Source organism: Lissotriton vulgaris, chromosome 1_1 (genome assembly GCF_964263255.1).
Source record: "Lissotriton vulgaris chromosome 1_1, aLisVul1.2, whole genome shotgun sequence".
Classification (NCBI taxonomy): Eukaryota; Metazoa; Chordata; class Amphibia; order Caudata; family Salamandridae; genus Lissotriton; species Lissotriton vulgaris.
The window spans coordinates 1,104,066,175-1,104,082,472 of record NC_141685.1 but is presented as its reverse complement, the minus strand read 5'-3'; positions in this window follow the sequence as shown (position 1 = coordinate 1,104,082,472).

Here is a 16,298-nt window from a genome sequence, read left to right as displayed (position 1 = left end):
CGCAAAATGCGTGGCAGTGGGCGATGCTGACGCACAGCAGCCTGGGAGCTGTAGTCTCCCCCTCGGCAGCCACGGGATGTAACTGGCGGCGGCGGCCGGGAGTCCCGCAGCGTTAGGCACCCAGGAGCAACTGGAGCAGCGTGGCAGGTAAGACCCTGCTTCAAATGTCCCCCGCTCCTTGGTAGGAGCCTCCAAAGTTAAAGCGCCTCCGGGCGCGAAATGCGTGGCAGTGGGCGTGGCTGACACATAGAAGCCTGGGAGCTGTGGTCTTCCCCTCGGCAGCCGCGGGATGTAACTGGCGGCGGCGGCGGGAGACCCGCAGCGTTGGGCACCCAGGAGCAACTGGAGCAGCGTGGCAGGTAAGACCCTGCTTCAAATGACTGTATCATTTTCACCAGTTTTGTTTGTGGTTGTTACAGTTTATTTTTTTTTTGTTTTAACTTGCCTTTGACTTCAACATTTTCACATGTTGCATTGTGGGCTTTGTAGCCCAGAATCTGTTGTTTGCAATTACCTGTGACCACCTGATTTCCCCTCCTAGTTTCTCCCTTAGTCTGTGCTCAGACCTGTGTGTTAAGCAATTCACGCCAGCTCCCTTTTTGTCCTAGCAAGTGGGAGAAACCAGATTAAACACTCACACTAAAAAAGAACAGAGACATTAAACCTCAGAGGCACAGCAGAGGGTGCTTTGAGACTGCAGCAATCTGGTTTTAGTTGTTTACGCTGTGTTTGCAAAGGTATTGCAACACTTGTTTTCGGGCTAGGAGAGTAAGTTGTTTGAATTTTTGTAAAGCAGTATTGCTAGAGGGCAACATTTTAGGCCCTTACCTGCAGAACTCCAGACCATGGAGTGAGCCTGTCTGTCTCCTAGGATATTCTGAATTGAGGAGCAGCTTCCAGCTCCCTGCCCAGCAAACTGTGCTCGAGGTTACAGGCACCTTATATAAGCTGCTATTGAATGCTACATCTGTGCACTGATTTGTGGCTGTATCTGGTGTTTCTACTGGATTAGGGTTAGTGTTCTTATTGGTTAATAATGTGTAGGGGTGGGTAGTGAAGTCCGCTCTGCCGGCGGATTTAACAGAGTTTTGCTTCTCAGCGCTCCACTTGGATGGCGGAGTTCAGTAAAAAGTCCATCGCCCACAGTGGAGCGGAGTTTACAGGTGCCTCCGCCTTTGATGAATATACATTCTGCACGCATACACACCTTTGTTTACATTTTTATGGCTCAACATCACCTGTTAAGGCCCCAGTAGTTCTAGAAGCATGACACGACTTCCTCTGCAGGGTAGGACATTTTACAAACGGCACAGGGCCGGTGCACTTTTCCCTCTAGGAGAAAAACATTAGTGAGACGCCATGTGTCATCTTGATTTGAACATTCACTGTCAATCAACTGTGTTAATGTTCTATGCCTTCCATCTTCTTGCAAAGAAGAGAGGGCACACGTCTCCTAGAATTCCTTGCAAAGCGCCCCTCCTCTCTGGGCTCGGGTATCTGAGGCACATGCGTTCAGTAGAACTCGCCCCCTCCCCCTAGGCCAGTTGCCTAGGTAACAGTACCCAGCATGCTTGTCTGTTGGGATTTCAGGTTGGGATGCGAGCATTGCACACAATCAGAGAGCCTCCAAGGCAGGGAGGGGGATAATCAGAGAAAAGTGAAGGTGTTTGAGGCAAAGGAGCGAGAAGCATTAAGGGTGGGGCTCCCATCAGGTCAACCCAGTATGGGCCATGAAGGAAAGGGGAATGATGAAGGAGAGTGACTGGGCTCTGTTCCATTCCGGCCACATGCATGTGAGCACTGCTCCACAGATCGTCTGACAGGGAAAGCATGGGTCGGCCAGCAGGGATGGGACACTTCCCACTGGCTGATAAGCAAGGAGTGAGCAGACACTGTCCAAAAAAAGGTCGCAAGTGTTTTGCCCAGTGGTGCAAGGCTAACTTCTTTAAAAATGTAACGTTGCAAACAGATTCTTACTTAGAACTTATCAGAGAAGTTCCGGGTGAAAATTTAGTAAATGTCTCGATCCACCCCACGGGTCTGCTCGTGATACCACAGGCTGCCAACAGACTGCCCCTACTTTACTCCCTCCTATAGCTTAGCCTTCCCAAACTCAGATCAGTGTGCTATGCTGTAGCCGTAGCATTCCGGAAATAAACAGGACACAGAGGGAGCCACAAATTACTACCAGGGCACAGTGCTTACTACCCAGAGTAACTTGAAAGTCACCATCCGCAGTGCCACCTTTGCCCTTTGCACTGTACTGTAACAGTTCAACTTCTGTCATTTAATGTGAACCAAGATTGTTCTGGCATCTGTGCGCTATTTACAGTTGCTGCTTTTCTGCATCCACATCACATGCTTCAATAACAGCAGGAAGTCAGTGCAGAAGCAGGCCATGTGCAAAGTCCTTGCTTCTTGTGCTGTCAGCAAGGACAATCCGCAACAAAGACCAAGAGGGATTGGGAGTTGAAATAAACAATGAGAAAAACATTCCAGGCAGCCAGTAACCCTTCACAAGCAATTTAACAGCCTTTTTTTACTATAAGGCAAAGTTGTTGCGGATGTCTGTCATGCTGTCATGCGGTGCTCTGCCAATAGTTGTGTGTGTGTAATGTTCTTTCACCGAGGTTCAGTGGAGCTCCTTCAGCACTCGCTCTGATAGCTTCGATTATGACAGATAGCCACACCTGTATGCTAGCGCTGGAGCGATGTGAAGGGGCCCGACAGCTGGTGGGCTTTTAGGGATCAGAACTTTTTTTGTGATATGTACATAAAGAAACACTATTGATTTTTGAGAAGTCATGTATGTCGCCCACTTGCAGAACTCCGCGGAATCACGTGGAGTTTTTGGGTGACTTCGCAGAATTATGCGGAATATAACTCCTTGAACTCTGCACAGGCTTAATAATTTGAGGGTTCTGAATGGTTCCTGGGTCAGTGATTCTATTGGATGTATGGTTTAGGTTTAGTGATTTGATGGGAGGATAGGTTTAGGGTTACTGATTGGCTCCTGGGGTTATAGTTGTCATTGCATGTAGGGCTTAGGGTTTCATGTCTGATTGGCTGTTAGGACTAGAGCTAAGACTAGGGCTGAGACTAGGGCTGAAGCTACTGTGTTTTATTATACATAGGGCTTAGGGTTTTGTGCCTTATTGGATACTGGAACTAGGGCTGCGATTGGCTTTTGGAGGCTGGTATCATATTGGTTGTAGGGCTTAGGGTTAAACTGTGACGGTTAGGGTTAGGGTCCCCATTGGCTAAAGTGGTCAATGGTTTACTAGAGCTATTCAAGCTGAGGGCACCAGGTGTCTTAGCCTGGCCGTCGAGGATAAGTGCAGAGAGGACAAGGGCAGTTGCCTGTTTGAGGCTGTTCAAGACTGGCCGGGCTAGATCCCGAAATGCTGCCTAAATTTATATGCACCAGCACCCACCCTACCCTATCCACAACCACATTAACACAATCACAGGGTTTATTGGACGCCATACAAATTATCCAAAATGGGGAATGGAGTAGTGCCAAAATGTCCTAAATGTGGTAAAGTGAAAGGCAATGATATCCATATGTTTTACGACTGTCCAATGATCCAGGAATTTTGGTTGGAAGTGAGTAATACAATCTCTATTCTACTTGGAGAGATGCTCCAGGTAAGCATATCTTTGATTTTTTGGGGGATCCCTGTTAATTATGCATCACAGATAAAAAATACAAATACATTGATTTTTCCCCTCATTCTACTCGCCCGTAGGGAAATATGTAAAAATTGGGTGAAAGTGGTGTCTCCCAGCAAAATAGAATGGTTGGCCTCTATACAACATACTAATGATTTAGACAGATCTTCAATAAGTAAGAGAAATAACTTCTGGGTTCCATATGAGAAATGGGTTGAATCTATAAAAGTCCGATGATTAGGCCTCTATACCACACTGCCAAATATTCGAATGGTGGCATACAAGGGCCGTAAAGAATCAGCTACCGATGGGTGAATAAGGAGAGCAAGGTGTAGAGTGATTCATCCCAATATACGATGGATGGGGTAGTTTCAATCCTTTCTTGATTGGGACTTGAGACCCAAAGCTCTGGCATACTTGGGCAATGAGGACAAAAAAAAACACACTCACAGCACATGTACTCTACTCATTTACTATTATCTAACCCTAGACAAAGTTCAATGTCTCAGCACCCACTACAAACCCCCAGAAACCACAGCTATACAGCCTTCTATACCAGCTACAACACATTTGCACCATCACTTACAAACATTACACAACTCTATCCTATAGCACTAACCTATCCACTCATCACTAATACAACCCACCCTAATTACTCCTAACAGGCCCTTTTTTGTCACTAACAAACCTATACTTAGCCTTCCATCTTTTCAATCAACACCCTCCTCTACCATAATACCACAATTGCCCAACACTTACACTCCACTGCACCACACATAAAACCTCTTTCAGCAATCAACTCTAATATAAACACTCTTAACTCTGGTACATTACCAACATACACTGTATTCACAAACACATCACCATCCCCTGTACTTTACAACGTCCACTTGCCAACAATACTTTACACACAAATCCTTCTCAGAAAACAAATACATCAGCACCTCCTTTCACTAATCCTCAAAAACAAAACATGACCCACACCAGCACAATAAAATCTCTCACACACACCACATAATACTTTCTATCGCAAACTAAAAACATGCACCCACTCCCACCTGACAGACTACACAAATGATACACACAATGAACAAACTCCAATGCCAAGCTTTATCTCTTCCCCCACACCTAGCACATATACAGCAACTGAGGAGCAACTCTCTTTTAACTGCCTTTCATCCATTGGACAATTTAGAACCTTACTACACTTACTGACATGCTGCACCACCACTACTAACTCATACACCTTCCACCCAAAACAGACGCAAACAAAACAAGCAATATTCCACTCTTCACAACTTTGCATCTCCATTTCTACTGCACAACACGGTTATACTACAAAAACAACACAGCTCACCAACTCACACCCAACCACCGTCTCCGCCACTTACACACACAGACCCATCAAAATGCCTTCTTAGTCTGCCGGACGAGAAACACGATACAGAACAGCTACACGATTGCTATGCTTATACAGCTAATACCTACACTAAGGACACACCTGCTACAAGCCCACAAAATACTGCTCACACTTCTACAAAAGAAAGCCACACGATCACAAAAGCACATTCTCTAAACTGTCTACTAATAATGCTTGATTGCTCTCTAAAAACAAACATCACATCTAGGACCTTCTCACTGACACATAACCTGACAGACTCTTCATAAATGAATCCTGGTTTGGAGATGATATGTCTCCAGTCCCACATGAAGCCCTTCCTCTAGGCCACCAAACTATCACACAAAATTGCATAGGCAAAAGAAGAGATGGCATAGCTTTTGTGTTCAGGAAAACATTACATATCACTACATCTGGCAACGTTGTGAGGCCCTTTTCACCAGATGCAACCCTGCAGCACTTTCCTTCTGTAACTTCGTACTCCTTTTGAGACCTCCAACTAGCAATATTCCCAGACACACTTCTAGACACAGTTTCAAACCTGATAACCCTACACTCCAACCTCTGCATTCTGGGTGACCTCAGCATTTGGTTTGACAAACCCAATATGCCCCATCTGAAAACAATCATCACTGGCCTGGATGCACTGAACCTGCATCAGATCGTCCACAAACCCACACACATTGCTGGACACAACCTAGATGTCATTTTTGCTAATACCAAACTAGTTACCTTTCAAACAATAATCCCACTCACATGGTCAGACCACCATTGCTTGCTTTACAACATAAAACAACACAACGCACCACATCTAACAACACCTTAAGTGCATCCCTCCATCGACTGTGGAATAAACTCAATTTTGAACACTTAGAAAAAGAGTTAACATCCAGTACAGATCTGGATACAATTCATTCTGTTCAAAAACTGTATGAGTGGCTACAATAAGCTTTTGAAATCCTAATACAATTAAAAACTACACAACAGAATAAAAGAAAATAGGCACCTTGGAGAAATACAGAGATAAAATTAGAAAGCTGCAACATGCCTGGCTCAATACAAACACCAATCAAGACAAACTTCACTTATAGAAATTTAACAGATTATACAAGTCAGCTATCAAAAAAGCTAAGGCAATGTACAATTCAGGCAGAATTACTAAATTTAAATGTGCAAATAATAATTCTATGCAATTCTCATTGAATTTTGTGAACCAAATTACCTAGAAGGAGCTCATCCTGTTACTCAAGATTTCAAAGACAAACTGGCAGATCAATACAGGGCCAGAGTATACAAATTGGACTCATATAAAAAGCACCAGCAATTACCGTTTTCTAAAACAACAATCCAAGAATTCTCTAACCCAGCCTCTGCATTCCTTCCAATAAATATCACACAATGAATTTATGGACCTTATCGAAGCAAGCAGAGCTCTGCTGATGTCTGTCCACCAAAACCTTCACGACAATTCTTCTAATAACTTCTGCTTCCACACTAGTAAGAAGAGTCATCAACAATTCCTTAGCTACTGAAATATTTCCAGACGAACTAAAAAAAGTTATACATTCACCCATTTGTGAAGAAAAAAAACCTGGACCCACTGAACCCCAACAACTACAGACCGACTACAAATGGACCTTTCCTGGGCAAACTTATAGAAAGAGGAGCATTCGCCCAGATGTCACAATTCATTGAAGATAATGCCATACTTTCAGACTTCCAAACAGGATTCCGTCCAGGAAGAGGCACAGAATCTGCCCTCGTTGCCATCTGGGATGACCTTAAGAACACAGTTGACTGCACCCGGGTTACTGTACTTCTTTTCTTGGATCGCTCAGCTGCCTTTGACATGGTTGAACATGACACTCTGAAACAAAGAATCTACGAAGCGGGCATAGAGGGGACGGCTCTAGACTGGATCATATCCTACCTTCAAAACAGAACTAATGTCATCCATACCCCCCTTTCTCTTTCAAACTGTACATCACAAAAGCAGAGGTCCCTCAACACTCTATCATCTCACCCATGCTTTTCAACATCTACATAAAGTTGTTATAGGCACTGATCAACCAATTTCACCTCATGTGCTATAACTATGCAGATGACACGCAAATACTCCTTCAACTGGAATGCCAAAAAGACATTGGAAACTCACCAATTTTCAGTTGTCTCAGAGCCATGGATTAATGGATGACATGGAGCCAACTCATAATTAATGATTCCAAAATGGAAATACTCACATTTGGTGATTGGAAAAATTATGACCCACATGGCCTGATTATCTGGGAACACCATCTAAAGCATCAAAGAAAGTAAGAAACCTCAGAATGACCATGGACTTCCAGCTCTCAGTGAATGCCCAAGTGGAACTCTGCGACATATCTTCACCCATCTGGGATTTCCACACAAGGTCCAGGCTATGATCTCTCTAGTTCTATCCAAACTCGACTATGCCAATAGCCTCTGCCACAGATCACCTTTAAAACTATGAAAAAACTACAACAGTTTCACAACTCTGCTGTCAGACTACTCCCACAAATAAAGCCGCAAGCCCAAATCTCCCCTGCATTGACAGCCCTACGTGTGTTACTGGTTGCCAGAAGATCCACAATCAAGCTGCTTTCTATCACCCACAAACCGCTACATGGAACAGGACTGCTCTTCATCAAGAATAAAATCAAAAAATACATTCAACAAAAGAACCTCCTCTCTAGAGAGGCACCTCACAACAAAATACCACTGTATAAGAAAACAGATGGATGGTACATCTTTTTGTGTTCAAGCAGCCAAACTATATAACTCTTTACCTCTGAACATAAGATTAATGGATAATCACCTTATCTTCAGAAGACTACTCAAGAATTAGCTCTTCTCCATATAACCATCATAGGCAAATATAAATATACAGCATATCCCTCTGTAAATAAGCATTTATTTGGACTATAGATGTGTACCTACATATGTGTATTGCTTTTTATAAACGTGTATAGTGCTGCTTAAAAAATGTACATATTACTTATAGTTAGGCAACACCATAGAAAATATCAGGGGCCCGATGTTGGTGCCCTGATGCCGGTCGGAAACGGCCTAATTCAGCCGTTTCCGACCGGTATTACGGTTTTCAGATGTAGGGCATGCATTTACAGAATCGGTATTTTACCGATTCTGTATTTACCGAATCGGTAAATACAGACTCAGTAAAATACCGATTATGTAAATGCAGATGTAGCTGGCACATGTCAGAGTGCCACAGGGCTTTCAGAATCGGTATTTTACCACCCAATCCAATTGGGTGGTAAAATACCGAATACAGGTGTGCATGCACATCTGTGCATGCACACCTGTGCAATGTGACACACAGACATGCCCTTAGGGCATGTCTGTGTGCCACATGGCACACAAGTCCGCAATTGGGGTGCAAGAGGGTGTCAAAGTGACACCCCCTGCACCCTTGCAAAAATCGGTATTTACCGAATCGGTAAATACCGATTCGGTAATGACCATTGATTCCTATGGGCTGCAATGCCCATAGGAATCAAGGGGCTTTACCAATTCGGTATTTACAGAATCGGTAAATACCGAATCTTAACGATTTGGTATTTACCGAATCTGAAATACCTACATTTCCCCCTTCTAATTTACCACTTCTTAAATACCGAATCGGTATGATTCGGTATTTTAGAAGTGGTAAATTAAAATTACCAACATCGGGCCCTACATGTTATGTTCATGTAATACTGAATCCTACGGACAGTCCAAAAAGTTTGAAGCTTGAATTAACAAGTATGACTGAATGATAGTGTTACATTTTGTATTTCTCTTTTACTTGTATTGCCCTTTTAATATTAGAATTTGTATTCATTCAACTAGTGGCACATGCCATGCTGTTTATGTGATGTTATTTGTAATGTGAAAAAAGGCATCCAGAACTGTTCTTCTGCCTGGATGGATGTACTGTGCTCTCTGATAATAAACTAAAGATATTTCTAAGGAAACTTTCCATTATTTGGACTTTTACATTGGCGACGAGGGAAACTGGTACTTGCAACATACTAGAGCACAGGAGTGGTACCAATTTTGGATTTTATGGACTTTGTTTGGATATTGTTGGAGATTTACTTCATGATTTGGGATACTTCGCATTTTTAAACAAGGAATTGCTGATTTGCTAATCTCACAGAACAGACCAGTAAGGTTTATTTTGTATTTTTGTTATCTTGCATTATATATTGTGCATCGGACCTAGTTAACTAATACAAGAAATTGTTTTGGGTATTGGAGGAAGCAACGGCCAGTGTACCGACTTTGCGAAGATTTCTGATTTGTTTATGTCCTTTTTTTACCCAAACTACCAAAAAACTGGTGTAATTCCTGTTATTAGCGCCCGCAACGTTTTGACCTTACTGCAACGATAACATTTAAAAGACGTGCTGCATCTTACGCGTCATTACGGAACTTACTTAAAGCAGAACGAGCTGTTTCCCCGAGGACAATGCACTCTGAAGAAACGATGATGGTGATGTCATCGCGCTGCCGGAGCGTGCGCGATGACGAATTGACGTTGGCGGACATTTTTGTTTGGGAAATACACTCGAAACCTTTTGATTGATTTTTTCCTTCAGCTTCACTTGGAAGGTTTCATTTAAACATCGGATTACTTCAGAATTGTTTTGTTAGTCGTTTTGAAGGATTTGTTTAACGATTTTAACAATTAACATTAATTAACTTTTGCAGCCGTTTTGAACTGGGAAACATCAGATTCATCATTATTATTCACCTATCAACTATAAGAAGATGAATTAACTTTGGGAACATCATTTTTTTTTTCCTATTTTCACAACTTTAATTACTATTACAATTAATAATTTAAACACATGCGATTAATACATTATTAAGTTTTATTTTAATTAATATCAAAATATTTATAATGCAGTTTGATCCACCAAGTAAATTTTGCAATCTAAAGGTGAACCCCCATCCCATGGTCTAGATGGAAGGAAGAATTTATAACATATTTAAAAGCTATAGATGGTGAGCGAATCGGGAATGAAAGGAAAAATAATATTTTATTGCACTGTCTAGGTTCTGAAGGTCAGGCAGTGTTTAGAACTTTACCTACTGCAGGTGGTAACTTGGGCACCTTTGATGAAGCTTTGATGCAAATGGAGACTCGTTTTAAACCAACCACAAGCATAGCGCTTAATGGGTATACATTTTATACTAGAGCACAAAGAGAATCAGAAAACTTTGATGATTTTCTTACTGCTCTCAGAAGTTTAGTAATTTCCTGCCACTTTGGTAATTTGGCAGATGAAATGATTAGAGACCAAATTATTGTTAATGTAAGGAGTAAGAAGACACAGGAACAGTTATGGATTTTAGGAAATCCTAACCTGCATGACACAATTGCTACAGCTAAAGCTTTTGAGCAAACTGACAAGTGGAGGAAAACTATTGAGGATGTGAGTGCAAAGGGTGATAGTAGTAAGTGCATAGATGAAGTGTGTGCTGTTAAAAAATACGTTCCGCCAAGGTTCATACATCAATTTAACAAAAATGTTGTTTGTTTTAGATGTGGTAGTACCAACCATGTAGCGTCTTTCAAATTTTGTCCGGCTATAGGAAAGGAATGTATCAAGTGTGGGCGTATTGGACATTTCGCCAAAGCGTGCAAGGATGATAGGAAAAAGATTTATGATTCTCAGAAAAAAAAGTAAGGGAAGTGGAGTTTCCTGTGTGAGAGAATTGGGAGAAAACGGTTGTGAAGAGAAAGGTTTGATAGTTTCTATAATTGATGTTTGTGCTGTGAAAGACAATCTTGGATCTCCAAAATGTGTGGTGACATTTCTCAATGAAACGCTTGAACTGATGACAGATTCTGGTTCTCCTTGGACCATCATAACTGAGGTGTATTTTAATGAAAAGTATGGCAATGTCATGTCTTTGAATGATTTGAATCCTCCTGATATTTTAGCACGGCGTTTTAATGGTTCTACAATAGATTTCATAGGGTATGTTTCATTAGATGTTGTATTCATGGGAAGGACAGCCTTTATTAAATTATATGTGGTGACGGAAGGTGTGAATGTGCTGGGATGACCTGATCAGTGGAAATTAGGAATAATGCTTAATCCCCACAATAAAGAACCAGTCATGGTGATAGAAGAGAATGAGTTTGAGGAAGATGACTTTGTTTGTATTGGGAAAAAATTTCCTGAAGTGTTTTCAGATTTATTGGGAAGACTTAAGGGTTTCCGTCATGTGATCAAATTAAAAAAAGATGCTGTTCCAGTTAAACAGAAACTTAGGAATGTTCCTTTAAATGTAAGAGATGAACTAGGAAAACTGTTAAAAGACATGCTGCAAGAGGGGGTGATTGAGGAAGTGAGGTAGTCGGAGTGGGTTTCTCCGATTGTTTTAGCACGGAAATCCGATAATTCTTTAAGATTATGTGTTGATCTTCGTGCTTTGAATGCCAATATTCTCGTGGATTGTCATCCCCTACCTAACATAAATGAAGTTGTTAGCATGCTGGGTGGGGCAACGCTATTCTCCATTTTAGACCTTAGGTCAGCCTATCATCAGGTGGAGCTATCTGAAGAATCTCGTCATATGACGGCGTTTATCACACCTTTTGGGTTATTCCAGTTTAAGAGAATGCCGTTTGGACTGGCATCCGCGGCCTCTGTTTTTCAAAGATTTATGTGTCATTTGTATGATGGTGTAGAATCTTTCGTAAAATGTTTCCAGGACGATATATTGATTTTTTCTCCAGAAAAAATGTTGCACTCAGAACATCTTGAAAAAGTGTGTGAAATTCTGAAAGAACATGGTCTAACGTTAAAGAAAAATAAATGTAAACTGTTTCAAGATTCAGTTGAATATCTGGGGCATACATTGTCAAAGGAAGGTGTAATTCCTAAGAAATCGTTAGTAGATGCCATACTTAAGGCACCATCACCAGATTCCAAAGAGAAACTACTTTCATTCTCAGGGTTATGCGAATACTACAGTAAATTCATAAAAAAATTTGCCGAAAAAATGGAACCTTTGAGAGAATTGTCGAGGAAGAATGTAGAATTTATTTGGGGTACAAGACAGCAGGTTGATTTCGAGAATATTAAAAGAGATATGGTGGGTGCCCCATCTCTCAAACCGTTCTGTATTGGTAAAACTTGTGTGCTTACGGTTGATGCTAGTCAGTATGGACTAGGTTGTGTTTTGTCTCAAGTATCTGGCAAAGAAACATGGAATGTAGCATTTGCTTCACGAACTTTGAATGCCACGGAAAGGCGTTAAGCAGTAATCGAAAAGGAGTTTTTGGCGTGTGTGTGGAGTGTAGAACATTTCAGAAACTACATTTGGGGTGCGAGGTTTGTAATCAAAAGTGATCATAAACCTTTGATTAGCATATTATCACCAGGTGGAGGATTAAATGCCACAGCCAGGATAGCGAGGTTGATGTTAAGGTTGCAGGAGTACTCTTTTAGTATTCAATATGTTCCAGGGAAGTGTAATGTTGTTGCAGACTGTTTGTCAAGACTACCTTGTGTAGCTCATGAGGAACGGTGTCCTAAAGAGATTATATCCAATATCACTGAATTGTTGTCTGGGAAGTTTGGGTCTATATCTGAGGAGTTGTAGATTAAAGGAAGGAATGATGATGGCTTGTTACAAGATGTCATTAAATTTACATTGGAAGGTTGGCCGCAAAAGAATGAAATCTCAGAGGAATTATATCCATTTTGGGAAATTTCTGAAGAGATTGTGGTGGAAGGCGACATAGTATATAGGGATGGAAAATGTATTCCTCCTAGTTCTTTATGTGAAACAATTTTGTCTCTAAGTCATGAGACACATTTGGGGATGTCATCTATGAAAAGGCTTATCAGATCCACTTTTTGGTGGCCAGGGATGGATAGATTTGTGGATATAATAGTGAGAGAATGTACTGAGTGTGTAAATAGTCATAAATCTCTTAAGTGTTTTCCTGCTCCTCTTGTTCCAGTCAAATGACCTAGTTTTCCTTGGCAAAAAGGAGGGTTGGACATTGCTGGTCCGTTCAATTTCTTGCCACAAGATTGTAGATTTGCCATTGTTATCGTGGATTACCATTTAAAATGGCCAGAAGTGACGTTGGTTCCACGTGTTGATACTAAGCATGGGCAGAAAATCCGTTCCGCTCGCGGATATTGCGGATTTTCGGTAAATTCGCAATCTGCGAACGCTCGCGAATTTACCAAAAATCCGCAAATTCGCACGCAGCGGATTTTTTTTTCTTGGTGATACAATTTTGCGGCGTGCGGTGTAAGTTCGCAATTGCGAACATGTAGGTGCGGCGGGCAGCAACAATCTCGCACTCGCGAAATTACAAAAATTGCAATTCTGCACAAGAAATCCACTAGCAAGCAGCATAGACCTTCTGAAAATGATGATTTTTATCAGAATAACTCCTCTGGTTGACATTTGCCTGCACTTTTTTGAATTTGAGGCCTTTTGACTTTCTTTGGATCACTTTTGGATTAGAAATCAACTTTCACAAGTAAGCTTGTTTGGGGCATTACAGTTGCTGTAATGCTGTTCTGCAGAAAAACGAGTTTTGCAAAAGTGAAAGCATTCAGCAGGTGCAAAAGTTCAACTCATCATTAGTAACCATTCCCTGTAGTGCTTCCTGACTGGGGCCCCTCCAGAGTTCAGTTGCTAGTTGCAACAATTGTATGACCCTGCTCTGACCCTCACAGACTCATAGAATAGCTACAAGTAGGCCACAAAGGTCCTGGAAAAAAAATTGCACTGCAACAGAAAGCAAATTACAGATAAGGAAGCAGGTGCCAGACTGGAATTTTAAAACAGTGACACATTAATAAATCAACCCCAAATTAATTCATGTCAGTTGAAGCAGGGCAGGTGTGCTTGCTTTTTCCCCCCATAATCTACAGTAATGATGAACCAGAGGGTGGCATTGATGTACCAGAGGGTGGCATGGGTGAAACAGAGGGTGGCAGGGGTGAAACAGAGGGTGCTGGGAACCTGTGATGATGAACCAGACGTAGAAACAACATAATCGCGACCGTTGCGAGCCGACGTGTAAGTTCGCAATTGCGAACTGGTACAAAACCCTCGCGAACTGGCAGAAATCCTTGCGAACACAAAAAAAAATCCACAAATTCACGAGAATTCGCGGATTTTGCGGATTGCGAGTTCGCAAATTCGCAAAATTCGCGAACACCAGATTCGCAAAATTTGCCCATGCTTAATATTTACACCCACACCCAGGAACTTTGGGCTCCGGTATTAACCAGGGTACTCGAAGCAGTCCTAAAAGGGGGTCTCGTAAAATCATGGTCAACATCTATCCTGCTCCCCATTTTTAAAAAGGGCGATCGTAATAGCCCGGCCTGCTATAGGCCCATTTCCCTCCTGGACTCCTTTGGTAAAGTCGCGGGTCGGTTGATTCTAGACAGACTTCGGATCTGGTCAGAAGATAATCACATCCTGACCGACCTGCAATATGGTTTCCGGGAGGGACTGGGGACAGTGGAGCAGGCCTTGAATCTCTCTCTCTTAATGGGGAAGTATGTTCAGGCAAAGAAAGGTAACCTTCACCTGGTCTATGTGGATTTGACCGCAGCTTTTGACTGTGTTTCACACTCAAGGCTGTGGTCAATCCTAATAGAATTGGGTGTCGACCTGCCTATAATATGCTTTTTTACGTGAGTTGTACCAGGGAGCAATGGCCAGGGTCAGATTTGGAGTGAACGGGGAGCTTAGTCATCACTTCCCTGTTACAAAGGGGGTTAGACAGGGATGTGTACTGGCTCCCTTCTTATTTAATCTCTATACAAACGGGCTTGAGAAGGCCATGTTAGAAGGGAGCCAGGACTTACCTGCTATTGTCCGCCGCCCTATTCCAGCGTTACTCTATGCGGATGACGCAGTGATTATGGCGCGTACCCCAGTTCAACTCCAAAAACAGTTAAACTCCTACTGTAATTTTATGGCCTCATTGGACCTCAAGGTTAGTATTAAAAAAACTTTTGTTATGCACTTTGGGAAAAAGACATCCAAAAATAAACCGATATCTATTGAAGAATCTAGGTTGGAGTGCACTAAAACATACCCCAACTTAGGTATATTATTTGATAGTGCTTCATCTTGGAAACCTGCAATTGCTAGCAGACATCTCCTATTTTTAAGAGCTACTTCTGCCCTAATTACGTTTGCACGAAAACTAGGGAAGCCCCCCCCAAAAGAACTCCTTCAAATATACTATGCAAAGTGCCACAGCGTAGCTGTTTATGGCGCTGGGGTATGGGGCTATGTACCAGTTGATATTTTGCAGAGGGTGGAGAACACTTTGATTTGTTATTTGTTGGCCGTCTCACAGCGTTCTCCAACGTATGGTTGCCACGTTGAACTTGGTATGGACTACATAGCGGATTACATAAAACTTCAGCCTATTTTATTGTGGCACCGCATTTGGACAACAGAACAATGTTCTTTAACTCGTGCCTTAATCTTAGACTGTCTGGGATTACATAATTGGTCAAACATACCGTGGCTGTCTTTTGTACATGATACCTTCAGGGACTTGAACCTTTCTATATATTTTAATGAGCCATTGCTTTTAACTGGAATCCCAAGTAAGTCTCTGAAATTAACCTGTCTGTCATATTTAAGAGAGCTACGTTTAGCCCAAGAATCTAACAAAGCTTCAAATCGACACTTGCTAAGCATTCAATGTAACCAGGGTATCCAACCGTATCTAATGTATAGCTTGACCAACTATGAAAAATATATGGTGACACAGTTTAGGTTTAACACTTCCTTCCGCCTGCTTACATTTCCGAAGAGACAAGACTGGTCTTCCTCTATCACTAGATGTCCATGCGATGGTATCTCGGAACAATCTAATATTCACGTAGTACTGTTCTGCAAGTTCTATGACTCACCACGCAAACGTTGGTTACTGCCAATTCTGTTGTCCCAAGGCTTAAGGAGACGTCGACCTGCGTTCCTGGCTTTACAACACCTAGAAACTGCAACAACTGCCAAAAAAATTGCTATGTTTCTTAACAATTGTTTTAAAATACGTTGTTCTTACGACCAACCATAGTCCCAAAGGCATATTATAATATTTCTCTCTGGAGTTTTAAACTACATATTTTTGCCTCTGGTACAGAAAATTTACTATTAAGCGACGGTACCCAATCCCTTATAATCTCTT